This window comes from Oxyura jamaicensis, chromosome 5 (genome assembly GCF_011077185.1).
Source record: "Oxyura jamaicensis isolate SHBP4307 breed ruddy duck chromosome 5, BPBGC_Ojam_1.0, whole genome shotgun sequence".
NCBI lineage: Eukaryota > Metazoa > Chordata > Aves > Anseriformes > Anatidae > Oxyura > Oxyura jamaicensis.
Window position 1 is genome coordinate 45,223,484 of NC_048897.1, and position 25,346 is coordinate 45,248,829.

The following is a 25,346-nucleotide window of genomic DNA, read 5'->3' on the forward strand; positions in this document are numbered from 1 at the left end:
CACACCACTCTGTGGTGCTGTACTCACTGAGCAGATGCCAGATCTTCTCTTCCTTGCTGCAGCTGCTAACAGTTAACACACACAGTTATGCATTGTTTACATACGTAATGAATGTTTTTATGTTCCACGAAGAATTGAATTGCTTCAGTTGGGGTGATAAAAAATACTCTTCATCCCTTCTTCAAATTGCTCTCAGCCTGCTGGCCCACCTGTATCTGGATGCTGCAGGTGCTGATACCCTCGGGCAGGATAGAGTTTGAGGTCGTCTCCTATGCCCTGTATGTTAGCCTGGGTTTTGGCCCATGAGTTGGAGAGGAAGAGGAGTATGGGACTTCTCTTTCTCCCCTAAAATAATGACCTGGTTGTGTTTGGGAAGTGAGACACCTACCTGTGGGGAGAGTTGAGGCTAAGCCATGCATAGATGTAATCCTTCCATCCAGCCCCAAACAAAAATCCCTTCAAAGGGTATTCCCTTTCCATTCCTGCCCCAAACATTTATTTCTGGTCCCCACAGATAAATCCCCTCCACATACTGCAGCATGCTGCCTTTTGTAATCTTTGCTTTGGTGTCTGAATCTCCGTGTCCATTTTATGAGGAGGTCTAGATGAAGCAGGCAGGTGACTAAATGCTTAAACTATGCCTTGTTTGTCACTGTGTTCTTTATCCATGGCATGCCAGCCTGGGCTGGGGAGAGGCAGGGGATGTGTCTCTCTGTTTGGGACAGCTTCACTTACCTTCCTCAGGAACTGAAGCTAAGCAAAACAGGACCATGGGATTCTGATTGGCATGCCCCTAATCGTAACCTGCAAGCACAGCAGTGGGGTTGACTGATCTTAAATTAGTTACAGTACAGTTGCATGTCTCCCCAGCAATCTAGAAGACTGAAGAAAATATCATTAGTTACAACCAGATACAGCAGCAAGCAGATTATCTTTTGACAAACAATGATTTCATGCTTTGTTGAAGCAAAAGAGAAAAAAAAAATGGAGTGAAAGCAGGAGGGGAAGAATGAAAGTGCCAAGTTAAGACTGAGGAAATGCTGTGAATTAACAAAATATTGATCCAAAGCATTAGTTACTGTCAGACGTGAGGAAGCCAGTACCACTTGTAGGCTATAAAGCTGTGGTTCAGGGAGCCGTATGACAGATAAGCTTTTCCTGATGCTGGGGAGTTCCCATGCTTGGTGTGTACTCTAGTCCCAAGGCAAGAGATGTGCAGAAGCAAATGCAGAGCCAGAGGGGTTGGATTTCTTTTCCCCCATTACCTGTAGGTGGTAGATGGGCCAGCGATGGGTTTACTGTAGCTGCCCCATGAGCTGGCGTGGTGCAGGCCTCACATCCCAGGAGGGAAAAGCCCCCAGCAACAGACTGGTAGTGTCCTCTTGCCAGGAGCAAACCAGATCAAGGCAAGGTCTGAGTTTGCCCAAACGACTGCTCTTTTCTGCCATACCTTGGCCTAAGGCCTGGGTGAGTTTGGGTCTAAACAGCTCACCTGGAGGGCACAGGGTGGCTGCTTGTGGACAAAACCGAGTGAAGGTTGAAAGTCAAACCCTGACAGTGAAACTCCTGCTGATGCTGTCTGACTCGCGGTTTATGAGTGGCTCAGTGTCCCATGAAGCCCTTTTCAGTCCAGCTCAAAATAGCACGGGCAAGTCTGCTAATAGTTTTGATAACAGCAATTTTCAAAGCCTCAACCACAAGACAGTCTGAGGGCCTGATCCGGAGATAATTGAAGTGTTTCCCTGTATTGATTCCAGGCCTAAGATGGCAGAGCAAGACAGGGAAAAACAAGCTCCACAGCAGCGAACAGAAACATGCTGGGAAATGAGTCCTGAAGGCAGCTCGGCCTGTGCCGCCAGTAGCGTTTCACTCCCACTGACACCATGGCTGAGGCCTGGCATTATTATGAGAAGAGACGTGGGCCCACAGCTGCATCCTTTTCCTGTCAGAGGTGAGCACTGCTGGTGGCTTTGTGCCCCCAGCACAGTGGTGGGTTTGAGTGAGCCGGGGCCTGTGCTCCGAGAGCAGAAATCTATTTTGCACCCTGCATAAAATGGCTGCCCCCTCTGCCTGCCCGTGTGCTCAATGGGTTTTCTCCCCTACCATCAGGAGCGGTACGGTGGAGAGCAAACTTTGGGGTTGCTGTATAATGCACTTAGATTACCCGTTTGCTTTTCCCATCAGGCTCAGAAAGTTGATTAATTTTAGATGGACCAAGGCTGATTCAAAGCCTGCTGAAATCTGTAATAAATCACTGAAATGAAAATATAATTCCACGTACAACAGTGGCAAAATGCCCTTTGACATCTGTAGATGGGCCCAAATTTAGCTTTGAGTACATGGATTCTGAACCACAGTTAATAAGGAAACAAATTCATTAGCAATGAGAAAATACATCAAGGAAAATACAAAGGAGGGTAAAAATCCACCACAGATATATGGGCAGATGTCATTTTCTCCTGCATTTTATTTCTACTCTTTACACAGGATATTTTCTCACATACTTGGCACAAGAAAGAATCCCAGTGCATTTTATGACCTGGAGAGTTAAGTTTGCATATCATCAGCCTGGAAGCACCGACTTCAGCACGCCATAGACAGCATTCAGGCAGCTGTTATGTTTCTGAAATTGTAATGTGAGACCTCGAAATGGTCTCTGCTCCCGACATGAAACGACTTTTGCAATGCTGAAGATGTGCAGTTTGTGAGCAGCTGGGATGTGTGTGTGTGTATGTGCGTGTGCACGCAGGCAGACACCTTTCTCCCATTTGCACTTTCATTTATGAAGCAGGTGATGAGTCACATTATATAATTGCATAGATAGAAAGTTATTTGATGTTTAATTTTGCCTAGACAAATGTTAGTTGCTTCCTAAGCAGTATTTTCTCCCTATCAGTATCTTCCTAATAGCTGTGGATTTTTAATTACTGATAATTAGTATTTACATAGAGCCTTTAGCAAACAATTCCTGAAGTACTTGTAGTAATTACATATGTAAATTGTTATGAAAGAAAAATGTTTGCAGCTTAACGAAAGCAAAGCTAGTGAAGTAGGCAGTAAGCAGAGGTCAAGTTTTAATGTTTAAAAATGAGGCAGAGGTAGGACAAAGTGCCATGTCTGTCTGCACTGTCAGATGAAACAACTGAACAATTAGGGTTTCTGTGTAACTTTTTTTTTTTTTTTTTTTTTTCAATACGAACAAAAGTGAGCACAAGTTTGCTTGGCTCTGATTTAGAAAATCAGAAATAGTTGAAAAATATTTATGAGATGCTTTTTCATACTTGGACTTAGTGCTCATACCAAAGGGCTGAAGGAAATGTCTTGCTGAGACATTGGACTCTGCATGATACTGTCAAAGTGCAGAGGATTTATAAAAAAAGACATAGATGAAACAACTGAAGATTTTCTGCAGATCTCTCTGTTAAGAGCCCCTGCACAATGCTGAGCTCCCAAATTCATTTTTCAGATTTTGGTCAGGGCTGAGCATCAGAAATATCCATCATAAACAGTTCAGATGGATAAAGAGAGATAGCAGACTTACAGTGCATATGTGGAAAGAAATACAACCCTCTCTATGTACAGACTGCATAATTCTTGCCTATCACATCTAACTTGTTTGCGCCATGTGTGTGAGACTCAAACACACAGCCTCTGTGACTCCCAAACCTCTGCACACCTCTTGGAGCTGAGATCGTTGCTGCTACTTATCTCTGTGCTCACACAAGAAAGTGATTTATTATTATTTTTTTAATGCTGGAAGGATAAAATTAGGATTCATTACATATTATAGAGATAAAAGCTTAAGTTTTTTTTGTATTGTGCATCTTTTAGGCACCTGCTGAGCTGATCAGCTCTGCCATCTGATGAGCTCTCTGCAGCGACAGGAGGAGCAGATGAATTAAAGGCTTTGTCTGCTGCTTGTTTGATTGTTCTTACTCTCTTCAGCATTCTACAACTCCACCAGGGACAAGCCAACGTGAGTCCAGCTCAGAAGTTCAGCCACATTTGCCTCGTCAACAATTGCCCAGAAGCAACCCATGTGACCCTCCCTAGATTGTATATTCCATTAGTATAAATTATTAAAATGAAATATTTTACAAGGGGTTACAGACCTATTCTAAATTAATCCTTTTATTCCATTATGAGGCAATAAACCTTTACATTTCTGAGAGCTCTTGTCAGCCATGCTGCTTCACTTGGGAATAAATACATTCTGGGTTGGGAGCCTCTTCCTCTGTCCCCCTGCCTTCATGCTAATCAGGCTCACTAGCCTGTGAAGAGGCAGACAGCAATCATCAGATGCATTTTTCTGGAGAAATTCAGTTTAGAATCACACAGATTGCATTAGGCTCAGGCCCCGGCCTCTGAGAAGGTCTAAGTGCTCTGGCAGCACAAACTGGGCCTGGAGCTGAATGGCCACATAACTTCACAGAAAATAATTTGCTTTTGTATGATTGGTGCCTGTTATGTCCGCAGTGGGATCTGGTTAATCCAAACGCCATGCCAAGCTTTCCAAAGCTGTGATCAGAAGCAGGTTAATCTCTCTCTGGCAAAAGCACGGCAGATAGAGACTGAGGGCTCAGATAATTCTGTGCCTCCAGCTTCCCGATGTCACAGGATTATTTTCTTCCTTTGTGATACTCTGTTGACCATTACTGCTTGCTGCTGTAAAAGCCCAGGAAAGCTATGAAGCAGCACTATTTTATTTTATACCCACAGGTGAAGGTGAAGCAATTTTTATTTTTATTTTTTTTTCAAACATTTCATGCAAGTATTTGTATTTGCCTTTGGCACATAGAGTAGCAGCATTTACACAAGCAGGATCTTCTGAGAGATGAAAACAGGAAGAGATGGATTAAAAAAATATGAGTTGAGGGATTCTAGATTGAGGATCTTAAAAGACAAGTTTTGCATGAAATCTCCTGTTGTGAGTGTGTATGTGTTTGTGTGGTGTGTGCGCATGCATGTGTGTGCGTGTACATGCCTGCTTGCTCAGGACAGTCCCTGATGGGAAGGCTGATTTGTCAAGGATAAGGAGCTCCATCTCAAGCCTCCAAATGTTTTTGTAAACACCCTGTCTTGACAGAACAGTAACTATTTTTTTTCTGTAGGAGGGAAGAACACATTTCTGTCCTCTCACCACTGGCCCTGTTCAAATCCTGTAGCCTATTCCTGTCACCTCCTTATGTCAGTGCACCTACAGGTAACAAAGGAGGACAGAAAAAGCTTGACTGAGGTGGACTTCTCATTTCAACCAAACTTTGGCTTTACATCTGGACAGGACACCTGGACCTGTCCATCCCACTTTTGGAAAAGTAGCACTTTCCTCCTTGTTAATTAGCTCCCATAATGCAAATAGGAGCAGCCTGTGCTGAAAGCAAAGGCTCAAACTCCCACTGACAGTACGTGACAGGCAATGGATAAAGGAACCATGGGAACAGTCACAAAATCAAACAAATAAGCCTATTTTAAAATAAAAGGAATTTTTAGCTACAAATTCAAATGCTTGCAAATTTAAGTGAAGACATATCGTCCAGTTGTCCATGCAGCTTTAACCTCGTGCTCATTGCTGGTCTTTTTAGACCATACGCATTTTCAATAGCACTTTTTTGTTCAGAAGGAAAAAATGTGGCTGAGCAGAAGTCTGACATTTCCTACCATTTGGGTGCCATCCAAATTAGGTTTCTTTATTTCTGGGTATATTCCAGCTTTTTAAAGCAATCAGAGAATATCACTGGTAACAATGTGAATAAAGTAAGATGAATTACATGCTGGATGAGACTCTTTTTCTCTGTCAAATGTAAAGAAAGCATGGGAAGACTGATGAACTTTGCTGGGTGGACTCACACCCTTATTCTTACCTGCTGGATTGCCACTGTCCCCTTGTCCTGGAGTTTGACTCAGAGCCATGGTAAGACATCTCTGTGGAACTGGAATTCAGGACACAATTCAAAACATCACTTGAAACTTTGGTGTAATTTCTGACGTGTGACACCACGAGGACATTTATCTCTCCACCACCTCCTCTTGCTTACCTCCACCAAAATCCCCAGGCAATTTGCTTGGGCACATGACAAAACAGTTTTCAGCATCCTTATAGTTATGCTGCTGTGCACACCTAGAGACGCTGCCACAGCTTGGATTAGATAAAAATTTGGACACCTGTCTCCTACTCAAAGCATATTTTGGGAAGGCAAAACCAACCGTTAGAGGGTACAAGCCGATTACGGTAGACTCAGGAGCGGCAGTGAGGCTGTAACTCAAGCCATCACCAAGCCCATGTCCTGTCACACGGTGGATTTTGCTGATAAGAGCACAGGCGTGAGTTGACTGCACTTGTTTCTGGAGTGTATTTACCGGTTTAACAGCTTGCAAGCAGGCTGTGCTATTATTTATTTATTTATGTATTTTCCTTCCTACCCTCCTTGTGAGCTGTGTGTACTGGGTGAGGAACAGTGGGAAGACACATGAAAGTCTTATTTGCAGACTTGAGATAATAAAGCTATGAAAAGCAAATAAAAAAATATAAATTTCTTTCATCCATTTTTTTCTCAGCCCATGAAGGACTGGCAGCTGTGAGCACACTGCTCAGCTCTGCCGTGGGGCAGGTCATCAGGTTAGCCAAATGCACTTTTCCCACCCTTTTTTACCACTACCACTACAGACCACAATGTAATTTTATCATGCTGCACCAGAGATCAGTGGAGAGCCTTGAGCCAACATTTTCAAAGCTAACTAAGGACAGTAAGTGCCTTAATTTGCTTTTTACAAGTGCAGAGAAACTGTAGAGAGCAACTTGTCTCAGGGTAGAGAGAAGAGTAGAAGGGTTACCCTTAAAAGAAGTGAGGAGCATTATGAGTACCTCATCAATGTGCATCATGCCCATCCTGACGTATAGTCAATTATTTTATAGATTTAAATAGAAGGGATATATTGGTGGTTTTTCACCCTTGTCCCAGCAGTTATGTACTGTAGTTCACCAGCTGATAGCAAATAAAAGCATATGAAAGCATGTAACAGTGGTTTATTGTCAGCCTGTCATCCTAGAATGGCTGCTCATCTTACCTCACTTTACCTTGCTGGTTTTTATAAAGAAATTGTTCTTGGATCTGACACCTTAAACAAACAGCACATGCAAAGCTGGGGAACAAGTTATCTATTCCTAGAAGCACTCATTGGATTCCTACTAACCTAATTTTTAGAGACAATGTTGGGTTTGTAATTACAAAATCATCCAGGTTGGAAAAGACCTTTGAGATGATCAAGTCCAAATAATGTAATGTAGCACCTGATGTCAAAAGAGAGTTCATTAAAAAGTTGCTTCATTAACAAGCACTTAATTGTCTTCCCTTTTGGTAGGGCCCTGCTCTCGGTGCTCTCTTCATCATAAATTTCCTCCACGCGGTGTACTCAGCTTCCAAACAGCAACACTATTTCTTTTCCTCCAATTAAAGTATTGATAATCAAATCAGCATTTAGATAATAAAGCCCTTAATGTTCTGAGCATTTTTAGACAGCTGAAGCAAATTTTGCAGTCATGAGCTATGATTCTTTCTGTAGCAAAGAATACATCTGGGTTTGAATTAAAATTAAGCCTGTCTTTGGTGTGTGGAGGGAATGTTTATGGATGTAGGCAGCCAGCTAATTGAAATCTCTTCCTATGGAAGGAAAACAAGGTATTCTTTCCCAGAGAGGATGTCATAAAAAAGAAGAGTGAAAAACTGGTACATTCAAACATTCTTCATGAATATTTAGCATCTTGTCATATTTACAGACAAGTGAAACTCAAATGTATGTCAGCTATTGAACAGTAATCAATTGAGTAGCGCAGCTCCTTTATACTAAGTGCTATAAATCTTACTATGTGCCATTATTGGTGTAAATGGAACAGATGTATTGATTATTTGCACCTTTGTTCTGACTGGGATATTTACTGCAGTCAGCTAGCTGCTAGCATTTTAAAAAAAAAGTATGTGATAAAGATAAATTAAGATTACAGGATCATTCTATCTAGCAAGTGATTGTTTCTGTGTAAAACAGAAATAACCATCATAGCTATAAGCAGATTATTATGGATGAGTCAAAATTGCATTTAACTCATTTTTACTAGTCTGACAGTAAAAAATTTATTGGAGAAGAATTATTCCCCATCAGAACTATTTTTTCTCTGATAAGTCAGGCTTCTCCAATTAGTGTTTACTAAGATATTTTTTTTCCCCAAAAAAGCAACTAAAAAGTTCTGAAATGGTTTGAAAAATAATTAAGATACAGTGCTTAAGAGAGGTTTAAATAAGGCATATTAAAGTAAATTTACAATGAATTATTTTACTAGCTGAAATACCACATATATATATGTATATGTATATATCTGTGTTTGTCTGAACTTGAACAAAAAATCAATGTTATATTTCTTCATACATATGTATGTGTAGGTTAGAGCAGGAATAGTCACCTCTTCCACTGATGGGAAAAACTGGTGAGATAAGGAGGTGGAGCAGTGATGGAGGGTTATGAAGAACCTCTAATGCTGTTTATCTAAGGGTATTGCTCTTATTGTGGGTGCTGAATAAGTGCGGAGAGGAGCAGGCAACTTGGCTTTTAGAGCAGTGGTGGCCCTGCACACTCAGGGACAGGCTGGCCCCATAGCTGCTTTTGCATCTCCAGCACCAGACTACCTTCAGCTCACTTCTCCTCCTCCTACAGCCAGTCCAGGGGTAGGAAACCTTTCAGTCTTTCATCTCTAAGTGACTTCTGTCATTTCTAACTGCTTACACTGTTTTATATAGACTGACAATTTAAAACAAATCTAAAGTTATGTACAATCTTCTTTTCATGACTCTCAATCCTGAATTTATTTAAAATATTCTGAGCGATACCACCAGACCTTCCAGGATCAGAAATGAAATTGTAAGCAGAACAGTTCCTAATAAAATAGCATAAACTGTACTTCTGGCCTTGGAAGGATTGTTAGGCATTGGAACAGGCTCTCCAGGGAAGTCTCTCCAGGGAAGTGGTTGAGTCACCATCCCTGGAGGTCTTTAAAAGATGTTTAGATGTAGAGCTCAGTGATATGGATTAGTGGAGGACTTGTTAGTGTTAGGTCAAAGGTTGGACTAGATGATCTTGGAGGTCTCTCTAACCTAGATGATTCTGTGATTCTGTGATTCTGATGTGTATATAAGGTGGTCATGGTCAGAGCATCTAATGCTGTGTACAAAGAAAGTCTGGCTGTAGAGCAGAAAAACAGAAAAAGTGCCAAATAAACCTCACCAAACAAATATAATGAGATAAAAAATGCATTTCTCAATCAAGTCATACATTTGCTGAAGTGTAGTACTTGGGAAGGGAGAGGCAGAAGGGACAGATATTCTCCATCCCACACCAGCAAGATGGAAGAGCTCACACATGGCATCCTTTCAGTACACATAACCTAAACAAACCTAATGGATGTGGGAAGGCACCAGGTAACCAACAGCAGCAACTATTGTGTTGATATTGAGAGAAAGAGAATGGAAAATAACCTGAGTATGCATAATCTGAATACTGGGTCATAATTCTGAAACAAATTTGGAAGGAATATAAAAGGGAGAGGTTAAAGGAAAAGGGGATTATAAGGCACCATGATTTTATCAAAAAGTATCTCATATCAGACTAACCAATGGCTTTCTATAGTAAGATAATGATATTGTAGAAATGATAAATCTTGTCTGTCTTGAACTAGGGAAGGTATCAAATTCACCATCATGTGGAAACTATGAATAAAATGAATATAATGGAGATTCACAAAGAAAAAGACCTGGATTCCAGGGAGATGGCAACAGATAGGGTTAAAGGGGAAATATTAGGCTGAAAAGAGGTCATTATCAGAGTTCCACAAGGATAAGGTCTGGCACTGATTCTGTTCCCTATTTTCATTAAGGAGCTTGGCAGAACTACTAGGAAATTAAGTAATATCAAATGCATCATGCTGATGATAAGGTGCTGGGAAGCACTGTTGATGGAGGGGATTGGACTGGCAGACCAAAAAAAGGCTGACCTGAGAAAAGAGATCAATGTTGTGCATATGGCAATAGTAATTCTGCTATACATTAGGAGCTCATCATTTGGAAATGACTGTGGGGAAAAAAAAAAAAAAAAGAAAAAGAAAAAAAAAAAAGGATTTAGCTGATCTTGGGATCACCACAGAGTAGAATATTGCCATAATGCAGCTGTAGGGTTGTCAAATCCACTCCCAAGACATAAGGGCAGAAATGTTTCCAGCAGAGAGGTGGAAGCATAAGCAAAGCTCCTGTACCTTATCCGAGGACACTGTACAGCTCTGGTCACCTTCAGGACAGATGTTTTCTGTCTGCAATAGGCACAGAGAAATTTTCCCAACAGCGCTGGGAAAGCAGGGCATATTGTAGAAGAGGAGACCAAAGCATTTGGATTGTTTAGCTCAGTGACACAGGAGTGATGATGACTGCTATGCAGATGCACTTATGGGCTCAGCATTAGGAGAGAAAATAGCTATTTAAGCTGAATGACTTTCTTGGTATAAGTCATATGGAAACAGACTTTGGGATCAGAAGACAGCAGATTGCCAGCTCAGCAAACAGATTCTGTGACAGAAGAGAGAGAAAACCCAAGTTAGAGCTCGGTGTGGTTTTGAATTGGAGTGCATGATGTGGCACAGCTGTGGCTGGGGCACTGAGGACCCTTTCTGTCTGGTGCTCCCGTGTTTCTGTGCTCTGCTACGTCTGTGTATAAAAATAATGATTTGCTTTCCAGGAGTCATCCTTCAGAAATAACATATTTAATGCCACAAATCAAGAAAAATATCTTGAAAAATTATTTTAAGCAAAGGTCTGGGTTTGCTTCTGAGTTAAGCCTCATTCACAGGAAGAAGGGTCTTGAAAGACCAGTCTCTTCAAAGTACATCTTGAACAGAGCAAAGACAGAGCTATGTCAGCTGAATGGTGCCTCTTCTCCAAGTTCTTGCCATATTCAGACTGTTAGGAGGAGCAATGAAGCTAAATTTATTCCTTGTCTGGTAACAGAGAAGAGTATTCCATCAGCTAAAGCAGCCTTGAAGCTCTTCTAACTCCCTTGAAGACCAGGAATCTGCCTTAAAATAAGTGAATTCTCTTGTAACACTTAATCTTTGCCCATGGAAGGATATTGAAATGGGGTCCATGGACTACAAGAACAATCAGAGTTTGGGGATATTTGTTTGCAGTTTCATGCACATCAGAAATCAAATAAAAGATTTTTTTTTCCACCTCCTTTGTAACTATAAGCTCTTTGAACATTGGCATCTACTTTGGTTCTTTAGCAGCAACAGCTACGAATATTGCAAGTATCTCTATACATACACTGATGGGTTAACTTGGCTCAGAAAAAGGTAAAGAGCACATGCCAGATTACATTTCCTTGGTGTACTGTCCAGGAATAAAAACAGAAAAGTGCCAGACCCATAAAGAATGCCAGGATGCTGCTAATACCACTTGTCCAAAGCAAACCAACTGCTAAGAACTGAGATAAAACCAGGCAAAAGTAATAGAAATGTTATCTATTCCCTACCAGCCAGAAATCCCAATGTGCATGAGCTAACAATGTGAAAAATGTAAACCACATTATCGGTCACATTTAGAAATTATTACGATCCTCTTTCCGTCAACTGTGCAGACAGCCAAGTTCTGACAGCTCTGGCTAGTTAGCAGACAGAATCACTCATCGTAATTATATGTTACTTATTCCATAAACACAGAGATATGTTATAGGCGAGGCTGGTAGCGCAGCCTATTAAGGTTGCCTGGCACTTCCTCCTGTTAGATCCTGTTTTCAGATACTCATGACTTCGCCAATGTTTAATCTTTCCAACTGAAGTTTCCCAGGCCAGGAGTTTCGCGTACAGACAGTGTGAATAAAGGATTATCTGGATGGGAACCTGGAGAAATGCCCACGAGAGAGCATCTCTCCCATTTACGCTGGAGCCATGAAGTGAGCCGTGGTGAGGGTGCAGCATCCTACCAGGGTGCAGCGATGACTGCGCATCCTGTAGTGTGCTGTGCTCCCTAGCACACTCCTCTCCCCCCAGCTTCGTCCTATGCAGGACTGTCATTTGGAAGAGCAGTTGAATGTTCAGGAATAGCTTTGAGATGCTAAGGTATAGGAAAATTTAGGGAAGGAATGAAAATCTTGGGGCACCAGGAAAAGTCTGCAGATCAGATGCAGATGTGATGGAGAAGAACTGGGCAGTTCTCCTTTCCCACCAGCATCACATGAGCAGAACCTGCCTGCAATGATTTAAGTTATCAAGCAAGGCTTTTTTTTTTTTTTTTTTTTTTTTTTTTCTTTTTTTTACCTGGATTCAAGACACTCTGCTGTGGCTGTGTATGGAAAGACCTTGGCCTTCCAGTCTGAACTCCAAGCAAAGCCAACAACTGACTGAAAACTCAGAGACTTGCAGGCAGCTAAACCCACTCTCTGAAGCTGGTGCTTTCTCCTTCCTTTTCTTTGGGTCCTGAGCATTGCTGTTCCATGATAATAAATGTTTGAATGATACTATAAATATTGATCTGGACAGAAGTGGATAAAGATGAAGCATTCTAATGAGCATGTCACAGGGGTTTCAGAGTGAATGTATTGACTGATGTGCTTCATAGGTTCAAATTACTGATATTCACTGGTTAGTTTTCAGGGATTTGTAATCATATCTTTGAGGCATAACAAATCAATTTGGTACATAAAAGACTTCTAAGGGAAAAATCACAAGGATTCATTGGAACAAAATACGCAAAGCCATGTAATATTTTTCAGATTGTGAGATACATTTAGGATAAACAATAATGCAACATGTCTGTTCTTGGGACCAGCATTGCCTCTGTGATGAAAAAATTGATGTGTTTTAACTTTTTCTAGCCAGGGCAAAAAGCTTTTTAGTGAGAAAGCAAATAAATAAATATATAAAGTGACAGCATGAAAGAAAATCTGATAGAAAAGAACAGAAGACTGCAGAGATCATGGTGTTGGGAAAGGTGGAAATAACTAAGAATATGCCTGACCCAACCCTCCAGAGGTCTTTGAGAAACATTTTTTGGAATCCACACTTAAAACAAGCAAAATAATTTTACGGGGTTGTTCTCTATTTGTCCTAATTGATCACTTGTACCTACAAAGCAAACAGGCATTAATTTACTCTTTCTATTGGCACCAGATTACAGGCACAGTGTCTGAAGATGAAAAATCATGGCTGCAAAAAGCAAGACTGTGCCCAGCTGAAAAATTGAGACTCTATGACATTGCAAAAATGAATTTTCTTTAATATGCCTTGTTGCATACCCTGGTTTAGAAAAATAAGTATAATGCCCAATTTGTCCCTGTCCTGTGTCTTTAAAAGAATTGGGTCATCTGTTTCAATCCACATAGACGTCATTAAGAAAATTCACTTCTTGGACTTTCTATTGAATGATCTCTGTGTCTTTGGGAAGATGTGAGTTGCTATCAGTACGTGTCCTTTGGGGTGGTGTGAGTAGGAGCAGTGTGGATGAATCAGTCCTTTCTAATCCTGAGGACTTTGCAGCAGTTATCTTTACTGGGAGAGACTTCATGACTTCCTTGGAGCTGAGCTGATACCAGTTTCACTGCTGAATAAAAATACTGTTCTGTAATCAGGAGAGGCCTCTTGGACTTAATGCTTCCAACACAGCTCTGACAAAGTGTAAGCACAGTGAAGGGGCTGGATTTTTGTTTGGGGTAGATGATGGTTGCAGTATTCATTTGCTTTTGCCATTGTCCTTTAGCTGTGTGAGAACACTATCTAGGGACTTCTAGACACAAATACAGTAAATATAAACTGTATGCAAAGAGTGGTCTCTCCTCCAAGTTTAAACAAACAAAGCAAGTGACAAATAACAAAAACGGGTGTAACACCAAAACTGCCTGATGAGGATAATCTAGGCAGGCATCATTTGGTGTGTTTTACTGCATTTTCCCAATGCAACAATAGCTGAGTATCTCTCATGGTAATCCTGTGCAACAAAACTGGCTGGCTGTCCATTCATTCCTGCAAATCCTGATTTATGGCAGCTAACAATCCCTCTAGTTGAAAAGCAAAACTTGTGTTGTTAACAGAAAAATAAAAAAAAAAAAAAAGAGGGCAGCATTTCTCCAGGTGGTTGTTGAACCTTCCAGCAGCTATTGCTGTACTTTAAAGAGCAGCTGGGGTAGGTGTGTGTCTGCCCACACACACTGGCTGTGTTCAATGTGCAGCTTTTTCACCTCTGTGCCTTTTTACGTCCTGCTGTATTTATTCTAGGAAGAGCAAAGACTTCCCATTTTTTTCTCTTTCTAGTGGGAAAGGGGGCCCTTTTCACGTGCCACCTTTCCTGGTTCAGAGGCTGATGTCTTGCTAGGAATCCTGGATCCTTTGCTCTGCTCCCCTGCCAGCAAGGCACAAAAACAGTTTATAAAAGTTGATACATATTTTTTCATGTGAATTTGTAAATTTTATGATCTTTTAAAACTAAGTTATAAGATTTTTCTTCTTCTTGGAATTTTGGGAAGAAGATTAAGGAAGATCTATTCTTGTTATTTGGATGACACTGTCCCTCCTTCCATCATCCTTTCCTTTACACTAGTATCTGAAAAGAGAAGACCATTTTACTAGCCTGGGGATACATATAACTTAGACAATATGTTGTCAGCATGGGCACAGCTTTACTTTTATCCAGGCCTCTCTGTAGCAGTTCAGAACAGATTCGTTTGCTACAGAAGCCTAGAGAGATTCAAGTTAATTTGGTCATTCATGCAATTGGTTCTTCTCTCTTGATAAAGCTGCCTCTGACTATGTTAATGGCATTCATTGAGGGAATGCTAAAGAATCTATGAGGTGTGACATATGTTGATGGATATCTCAGAAATCTTCTATGCACACATATGAAAGCATGTTTTTACCCAGCTCAATGTTTATATTTCACACAGCTTGAAGTTATTTATATTATATATGCATGTTATCTAAAATAATTATTATTATTATACTATTTGCAACAGCAGCAAAAAGAAAAAAATTGTAAAAAGATGAAGAGTTTGTGGATGTATTTTATGAAAGGAGTAATCAGTATAAATTGGCAACATTATGAAAGCCTCATTACTTAGGATTCTTAAAACTAGATTACTTAAAACCATAAAAACTATTCCTGTTGGAAAAAATTCTGGAGAGATGAACTAGTGGACCTAAGAGGTTGTTTTGAGCTCTACCTTCTATAGTTTTATAAAAATAGCATGTCGACTCTTTTACATGTTTTCTCTTCCTGATGAGTGTATCTGCTTTTCTTCAGCCACAGGAAGCCTAAATCAGCTGTTTTTCCAAACTGTTTAATTAACTGTCATGGAACTTGGAGGCAAACCAACACTAGCTGATATGAAGGGTAGAAACTGTGGCATGGAAAAGAGGAAGATTAGCTATTTAAATGACAATAGAGAACGACAAAGAGGGATGCTGACAGGACTAAGACTTGATTAAGATGGAGCTTTTCATTAATTTTCATAGAGCAACTCTAATTGTTACAAAAACTATATTCAGCGGTTTTCCATCATTTTAATTCCATTTCAAGTGAGTTTAATTTAATTTATCCAATGACTAATTTTTGGCCTTGAATAAGTTAATGAGTAGTCCAGTTTTTCCAAAGGGAATAGTGGCTTTAGCCCCTGAGACTTGTACTGGTATTCATTTGTACATTTGAAAACCTTGCACATATGTTCCATGTTTAACTTCATGCTTTTCTATACATTGACTTATGACAACTCTGACTGCCTGTTTCTCTCAAGACTATTGGAAAGCATTATAATGTCAATTTTATGTCATAGCTTCCCATTAGTGTTCATTGCTTCCCCAGTCAAGCCTTGCAGAAATAACAGGAACTAGCAAATTTTCTGCTGTGCTTAAGTAAATCTGTCAGACAGTGTCACGTTCCTAAATTCCTTCATGAAGTGCCAATATCAATCCTGTTACTAAAACCGGAACAGCGAAGATAATTTTTTGCATATTGAGACCTCTATTTGTAAGTGTTCAGAGTTAATCTCTGAACAAAAAGTGATAAAAGTAATAAAACTTTGTGGGAAAATCTCTCTGAAGGCTTATGGCCGTTTGTTTCAGTGTTGAAGACTCCTGAGATTGGCCTCTAATCTAAACCTTATTTCAACAAGCAGACAGCAGAGGACAACTTTCACAGATTGCACTAAGCCTTTGAACTACCACAGAGGAAGAAGCATACTTTCTTACTGCACTATCCTCCCCAAAGGCACAAATTTATAGGAAAAAGAAGGTGATTTACACTTTGTAGAAGGCTGACGCTTTGCTTGGCTGATAAAACGTGCATGTTCTTTTTCTGACTTCTTTTGCTAACATGCCCCATCTGCTTATCCACATCTCAAGAAGAAATTAGCAACAGGAAGAGGAGGAGTCCTTTCCCCACCCCAGCAATTGTAGACTTCTGATTTTATTTCATGTTCTGCAGAATGGCATAGTAGAGTTTGTCTAGAAACTGGGTGAAAATTCTCTAATGTTTCTTGTGAATAAGATGGTAGGAAGAACTGTGCAGTGCCTTTGGCATTGCAGTGTCTATGGATCATTTCATTTCTGTTTGCAATGAAGAAAGTTTCTGCAGTCTTATATCAGAAGTGTATGTTGGGTAGAGAAGAGGCTGCTACATAAATATATCCACTCTATGTTTTCCATGAGAAAATCAAAACACCTGTATCTTTTTAGTATATTGTTTTACAAGTGTTCTTTCACAGAGTATCGATCTAAAAATTGGTTGCCACAAATGTCTGGTAAAGCGAGTTTGAACTGCTTGTTCTGATGGGTCAAGTAATATGTACTGTATTGATCCTATTTCTGCAATGGGAGAGCACATGCAAGGAAAATATCTTTAATGAGCCAAGGCCCTGACTCTCTAAGGAATGACAGGAAGTAGAGCAGGACTGGGGAGTGGTTGCTCACTTTTATTATCTTTTTCTTTTTGTTTTGTTTAAGAGGAAATTAAATTTATGTGATGCAAAGGGTTATTGGCTGACTAGCATTCACATGAAATTTGATTCTCTAGTATTTGTGCTTGTAGCGGTTAACCACACATGCATATGCAGCTACAATTTTGCTGTGTATGGGTTTACCTTTGTCTGGACATTGCTGAAGGAGCTTTGGAACTAGATCATAAAGAGATACTAATCATTGTAGCCCCCCCACCAAAATATATAGATTGGCAGATTATTCCTGTGTTCATTGAGCTGTAGTTGACACAGATTTCTTGCCTCTGTGCTGGTCTTATTGCGAGGGAGTTCTCTCAGCCCCTTGCCTGGCTCATTTCCTCTCTCAATTCAGGACAGGAGTAGTGTTGCATAAGATGTGGTGCTTTTCCAGGATCAGGCACACAATGCAATAAGAAATTAGGGTGAATTTTGGCTAGATCTACTTCATGAGAGGAACAGCAAGCTGGGCATAGTCATTGTGGACTCCAAGAACTGGGCACTTTCAGTCCATGTGTGGTCTGGGGTTCAAAGTATCTATGGGAGCTCAGGCAGCATTAACTGTGGGCAGGGGTCTTCTGCTTTCAAGCCTTCCCAAGTCCTTCCTGCCCAGGAAGGGGACAGGAAGTATTTCTTATGCTAAGGTCAATCGTACCCCTTGCAAAGCTGTGAGGGTTTGCAACATTTGCATGTGTCATTGGAATCAGCCTGGCACACACTGGGTAATATTTCTCATTAGCCATGTTGACTTTCTTTGTGAGGGTGCCTGTAGGAACTGTGATTTTTCAATGGCATGCCTACAGAAAGCAGCCGAGACAAAGAAAATGTCTATTAAAGCTCAGGCAAATCCCCAGACAAACAGTATGGGCTTGTTTCGGGGGTAATTTCCAGGTGGTTCTTTTCTTTCCTCGGAAATTTTAAAACAGTCATTTTGGTCAGGCAAAGAGTGAAGAAAATAAACAGGTAACACGTTGTGCAGTTCTCATCTGGGAAGAGAATGAGCTTCCAGTTTTTGGCTGCTCTTTTCCTCACCCTCTTAAAGCTACAAATTATACCTCATTTTACAATCTCTGCTGTGATGTGAAAGAGATATTAGACATTGTTGCTCAGAAAAAGCTCGGGTTAAAGTGGCCTCTGCATGCACCTCTCTGCCTTCAGCATTCTAAGGAGTCTCCGGGAAAATCATGGTGGATATTATCTGCTCTCATTTTCTCAAGGCCGCTTAAAGACTATTTTGAAGGCAGAAGGTGGGGAAAAAAATCCTATTTTAAGATGTCCATTAGCGTCCTGGCATGTGTGGAGTGAACAAGGTCTGGATTCCCTGACAGTGCAGGCTTTCTGGCTTTCCCATGCACGGTGCAGCTCCTACCTTGCCTGCTTATATGCGCCCCAAATAACCCACTGAGCTGGGGGATCTCAGCAGGCAGAGCACATTCAGAAGCAAGAACAGGGCTCCCAAATGGCTGTGCTCAGATTAGGATACTTTTTAGAAATTGTGGTAAATGGAAGCTCTCAGGCGCCAGCAATTTGTGTGGTGCTGATGGGAAGTGGAAGGGGAGCCTAGGTGAGTGTGACACTGATGCATGGCCAGCTGCTGGTTTTTAACATTTTCTGCTGTGCTGAAATCACTTTCTTCTGGAAAGGTACTTGAATGAATTGATTTACTTGTATGGAACAGAGCATAATTACTTACAGCGCATAATATGCACTCAGATAAAACAAGCGATACGACCCAACGGGTGCCTTAATGTGATGTCCAAGTCATGCATTTGGACACTCAAATTGGCACGTACGTGCATAAAATTGACATTTACATGTCTAAGTGGCAATTTGGAGCATCCAGATTAGGGATTAAGTTTCTTGCATTCGAAAACTGAAATGTCTCTTTGCGCTGTACATTGTTATCTGCTGGCTACAGAGCTCCAGCAAACACAGCCGGAGAACGCAGGGATTAAATGAATGAGCACATGCAAAGTTGTTCATTATTCCTACAAACGATGCAATTCTGTTTGTGGTCTTGACTGGCTGGATGAAGAGAATGCACACACGCTTGTTTTAATGCAAGTATTTTAGGCACCTCAAATGCAAGCTAAATATAGCTAACTGGGGAATGTTGTTACTAAATTAGAAGTGGAAAAAATGGTATTTGTGTGGGTGTGCCTTCCGATGCTGCCTATACTTAGCGAGCTAAGAGGCTGCTTCTGTGTTCAAGTAAAGCAACAGCGATACAGCCCCATTCACAGCACTGAAGAATGTGTTTCTGAGGGGAAGCAAAGGACACCCTCTTTTCATTATGGGACTGATAGATATCATGAGCATTGTGAAATCCTCCTTATTGTACCCAAACAGCAATTTCTCAGTTTTATGGCTGTCATCTGAAGATCAGGCTCCACATCACCATGCGACTCCCCACCACCAGTGTCATCAGCATCAGGCCAGGGGGTTATTTACACTGTTTGCATGTAAGCACAAGAAAGCATGATTAAGATTAGGAATATATTTGATAAGCGTGAGAAAGCAAGTGAGAGAATGGCAGGCAGAGGCTCACCCACGGATTAAAACCCTTAAATTAAATGATAAAATATGCCTGGAATAAATAGAATTCTCACTGGGAACCTGTCCAAGCTCAAGCCCATATGTTACTGGCTAATCATTTCACACCTTTGTCTGCCAGAGTAATTAGACAAAAGTGAAGCAATACTCTGCTTATTTTTCTTGCTACTGTTTAATAATACTAGCTAAGAAATGATGGGCTATTTTAAGATCATCCCAAATATAGGGGCCCACTGGGAATAGTTCTCAGGTATTCCTGCAGTTGGTTTTAATTACCAGGTACAAACCACACAATACTTTTTGTTAGGGGTGTTTTGTTTGTTCTTTAATCGGAAATAAAAGTATACGAATATATAGCTGTGATTGAATTTAGGTCCTGTTGCAAATGAAAGAATTGATTTTTGCTATGTCACATGGACTCCATGTCAGTGTAACTCCACTGAAGCTAAATCAGTGTAAAATTGGAGCAGAGAGTCAAGTCCAAAGTGCTTATTGACAACTGAATAGAAAATGTCATCTATACTATTGTCATGAGCACTGCTTTTAACCAGTACATTTTTACCTACTTTAGGTACAGGCATGGATCTAACCAGCAGCTATAGTACTATTGGTGCCTCAGGTTTCTCAGCAAAGCAGAGAAAAAAAAAAAAAAAAAAAAAAGCCTTGGACTAGTCCCTTTCAGGGAATGGATTTTATTAATTTATATTATCACTCCTAACCACTCAGATCATTTTCCCCATTTTAATATGAAAGAAAACTGCTTCTCCCTTATAACAGAAATTAAAATAAAATCCTTTAGAAGTTTGGATAGGGTGCAAAGAATTTACTCCAGACAATTGTTAATGGAATTAAAAAGAACTTAATGGAATGGAAATGAAAAAGTCATTGTCTTGTGGCAAGTTGCTCCATAAATACCTAGTGGAAGGTCTTCCTTCCACTGGTGGTTTTAATACCAAACACTGCTTAAGACACAATAAACTGATCTGACCTAGGCCCTACTGCTTTTCAAATCACCTACTGTGGAAGCCTAAGATGGATTTCCATGCCTCAGTTTTTTTCTTTCTCTTGTGTGCATTTATTTGCAGTTTCCCTTATCAAGCAGCAAACTTTTAGTGGATGCATGACAGCTAGTCAGGATGCACGGTGACCCAAAAGGCTAGACATTCCACAGACCTTCTCTGGAGAAGGCCAGGCACTTCCCTCCTCAGTATGGAAAGGAAAATGGGCTGATGTGCCTTTGACCACATAATAACTCCTTTAAGATAGAATTAAAAATCAAATAAGGAGAAGACTCCATAGATGGCAATGGCATGAGTGGCTTTAGTGTGGAAGAAGTTAACACTTTGGGCTGAATGCATAAATGCAAAAAGCAGTTAGCACAGCTGCACCCTCAAGGGAGTATGACGGTAGAAAATAAGGAAAAAAGATGAACTGTGAATGAGATGAAATAGGGAAGCTCCGGAGTGGGAGATTTGGCAGCGAAAGCTGACATAGTTCTGCTGTGAGGTCACATAAAGAAGGATTATGGCGTCTGCACATATGAGCCCATCAAACCATTTGTATTTTAATCACATATGGGATGAAAAAAAAAAAAAGTGTAAAATTAGCAATGATATGTTGCATGCTTAATTTGTATTGTCTGAAAATCTTAAAAGGAAAAATGGACCACTCCCCTCCGCCCCCGAAAATATTGACCATCTTAGTTTTGAAGCTGGTAAACCCTGATTAACAAAAGCCAATAGCTTTATGTTTACGTTTAATCTTTTGTGCTAGATACAGCAAAGTTGGTGCCTTAGTGCTTCATCGTATGTTTGGAAGCAAGAGGAGTCCAAGCAAGCCGAACACGTGTCAATTGTTCTGAATCCTGGAAAGAGTCTGCTAGAAAACTGAAAGTGAGTGTCTGTTTGTTAACATCCAGGAATAACAACAATAATGAAAAAAGTATAACTTACTGAAAGAAAATCAACAGTTGCAAAACAAAGCATTATTTGATTATCTCATTTGCAAACAATAAATGTCAACAGCATCCTACACCCTTGTCAAAGACTCCTTAGAGAATGCAAATGTAGCCTTTATCTTCTTCTGCCCTTTATTAAAACAACCATATAGACTTTGCTGATAAACAAGACAATTAAGTGTAAATGATGTCATCTCCTGGCATTCATTCACTTTAATGAGTCTAGCCAATCACCCAGTGTAAATAGTAATAGCTGGAAAGCAGTAATATTCAAAATCATATTAGCAGACAACAAAGAGAGAACGGTGACCTTTGTTTTTAACTAATGGCACAGCTTCAGAGCACTGGGCATGGCAATGCAGCCAACCGCCCTTGTCACTAAAAAAAAAAAAAAAAAAAAAAAAAAAAAACTGATTAAATGTAAGCATTCAATGTTTGTTGTACAAGCTTTAATGAGCTGACCATTTGTGTGGAAGGTGATGGGTTTAGAGGTGAACCAGTAGCTTGCTTAGGAGGAAGCAACCTGGGAAGGAAAAGTGCTTGGCACTCAATCAGTTCCCCTCATCTCTGCTCCTCTGGGTCTGCTCGCTCACAACTGCCACAAAAAGGAAGTTAATATGGAAATAAGGTACTGACTTCTAACCTTGCTTCCCCTGTAAATGAATTTCCTCCATTGAGCAACCCATTCTAAGTATTTTCAGCATTTGATGGGGAAGACACTGGGTCTTGTGATACTCAGTAGAGTGTTTAGTATCTAGCAAGAATCAGACAAACTCAGCACTTCCATCTTTTCCCTGCAGTTGCTAAATAAAAGTCAAAGATCCTTAGAAAATGAGATCAATTAAGTGTTATTTTTTGATTTTTTTTTCTCTATATGTTTAGTCCATGGTACTCATCTTGTCCCGTCACTGAGATGGGCAGATCATCTTCAAAGAGCAAATGTCGACTAGGTTGATGTTCCATACAAAATCATTTACAGCTTTTAATAAACTAGTTCCTGTAATAGGAACTCTAAAATAAATTTCCCTTTGAAGCAATTGCTTCAGAGGCTATTGCAACAGGAAGGCAAGTGAAGAATCTTTTACTAAATGCTTAGTTGAAATGTATGATCAGCATCTTCATCAGGGATAAAACTACAGAGCTAGTAAAGCCAACAAAGTTACATGGATTTTCAGCTGAAAAATCTCGTTTTGTCTTGACAGTTTTGGTATACATCTGCATGAAGTTGCCAAACTTCATCCACACACTGGTGGCACTGAAGATTTTATGGGGATTTAATGGTGGTTTATTCTCATACTCATGGGCACATCAAACCTACGCCACATGTTACTTGACCCCCCCATGACATTAAAGTGGCATTGCTTAAGAGTACAGTAGGGGAAGAATGGGACAGTGGTCTTTAGGGTGACATACATTCAGCGATCTTCAGTGTCCCAGACACTTTTTTTTTTTTCCTCCACCCCCTATTTTTTGGTGTGATGATGGTAGCACTCATGGTTGGTCAGTACTGAGGCAAGAGACTTAGTGGTACCTCAGGTATGTATTAACAGCTTCTGTGCTTGTTTCCTTCTTTTGCTGGGAAGGGAGACCTGTAAGAGGAGTAGTAATGGAAAGACGTTTGTGCGGCTATGGTTCCTTCACTACTAGTGAAGTGTCAAGGCCTTTGGAGAAATTTAGGCCCCCTGAGTCAAAAGGAGACACTTTCTCTCAGAGATTTTCATTTGATTATTTATTTATTTATTTATTTTTTTCCCTGACATATGTGCTGCATAGATAGAGAAAAAGCATATGATTTATTGCATGCATGAAAGCTGATTATTCTATCCAAACTCACTTGCAATTGCTATCAGGTTGTGCTCAGCCACTCTAAGGTAGGTGCCTAACTTATTTATCTGTGTGAGAGAGAGAGGAGAGAGTGAAACAACTCATATCACCATTGCCCAAAGCTGCTAGAGCTCAGTCTCTTCCACAGTCCTTATGGCTGTGGGGCTACCTAATTTAAGTATATAACTTACATATGTTATATTTACATATGCATGTGCACATATAAGTACAGATGCACACACATAACATACATATTTATATATATGTATGTACATTCGCATCTAACAAATTCTCAGCCCCAAATAGCACATATTTGCCACCATTGCTACAGACACTTGCCTTCATCACAGACACCCTGGTGTTGTCCTGGGCACATCACAGCGCCAAGCCCCAGTTCACAATCAGCTTCACACCCCTGAGGGGGAGAGACAGATGCTGGTGTGAGCAAGGAGTCCATAGCATTGCTGAGTGTGCAGTGAGGATCCAGCCTAAATCTTTTTAAAGGTAAATAGTAGATAAATGTGAAGCCTGGAGCTGTCATTTTAGTCTTTTCATCTCTAGAATAATCAGCTCTCCCAGAACCAGGATGCTGGGTAGAGTTTGTAATCGTTCCCTTGTAGCCGTCAATCGGTTTCGCTATTTTACAGCAAGTAAATTTTCTTCTCAGTGGGTGAACTGCATGAGAAACCATAGGCAAACTTCTGAAAAACTGCAAACACTTACACTTTACTGCAAATGTAACCATAACAATTCAAAGTACTAATTTTCTACCTCATATAATATGTGTAAGTATGCCTTAGCAACACTCACGGGAAACATAATTTAACAGTGCCTCTATCTTCCTTACCTCGAGATGGGAAATTTCTGTCACATACTTAACAGAAGGCCGGCTGTCTGAGCTTTCCATGTGCTTATCTACACTGGTTTTTAAGGAACATCTTGAGGGGGGTGTCTGCTTTTCTTTAACCCTTCACTAGCCATGTGGCAGCTTTTACTCTGCTGATGAAAATATGATATGTTGGCTCCCAGCCTCTCCCTGGGTTAAAAAGAAAGAAAAGCATGAGAAAATATGAACAAGCCACTACACAGGAGGAGATCTGAAAAGGAGTCTTCATCAGTAGGAGAGAATAGTTATCCACTGGGCGGCTTGTCCTATGCCAGGGACCCCTAAGCACACCGTGAAGAACCAGCAGCTGGGTGTCTGCTTCCACATTCTAGCTAGTATTTGTATTATTCATATTTGTATTGTGCATAATGCCAGGTTCACACACAGAAGCATACAAACTCTATTCTGGGGATTGTTCTATTCTAATCCCCTTCTCCTTACCTCTCATGATATCCTAGGTGCCTTTATTAACCAGTCAAAAATGATGAATATGTCTGAAATCCAAAGTTTTACAGGATTTGGATGTCTACATCTAGGTTTAAAGCATACAAAAAGCTGGGATGTATATGCAGTCTGTTCCTCATCTAGATGCCAAGCTGGTTGTTTTGGGTGATTTGCTGACCCTTATAAAGGACTGTCAGAGGAAGATGAGGTGATATTTAACTCTTTATGCTACAGCCTGTTGCTCTGAGAGTTACCAGAAGGCGGGACATCTGCGTCCTTTGTCTTCTTCAATCAGATAAGATTTAAAAACACATCTCTTCTCCAAGGCACCCAAAGCACAAGGCTGTAGGTAACTGAAACAAAGACCCAGCCTTTCCCCTCACTAATAAAGCTGGCAAACAACTCTCTGCAAGGAGAGGAGGCTAGGAAGGAGGTTTGAGTACTGTCATTTTGGGTAGCTAATACCTACTTAAGTTTCCCTTTGAGCACTGAATTTTTATCATGGTGCAGAGTCTGAATCTTGGGAGGTGTCCGTGCCTGATCACTGCTGTGCTTTGCACAAGAAGCCCTATTTCAGCCAGCCTGTCTTGGTGACTCAGAGGTGGCAGGATGCAACCCTGGGTGGCCAGCTTTTGTGCAACCGAGTGGCCATACTGAACCTGTCAGCCGCCAGCT

General features: G+C 40.6%; 1 long non-coding RNA gene across 1 annotated transcript; it reads left to right on the top strand.

Moving 5' to 3' along the window:
- The first annotated feature begins 202 nt into the window (after positions 1-202).
- Positions 203-4,164, top strand: LOC118168414. The gene is made up of 3 exons (XR_004751540.1): positions 203-618; positions 1,758-1,951; positions 3,832-4,164. It is a non-coding gene; the product is annotated as an uncharacterized LOC118168414 (long non-coding RNA).
- Positions 4,165-25,346: the final 21,182 nt, after the last annotated feature.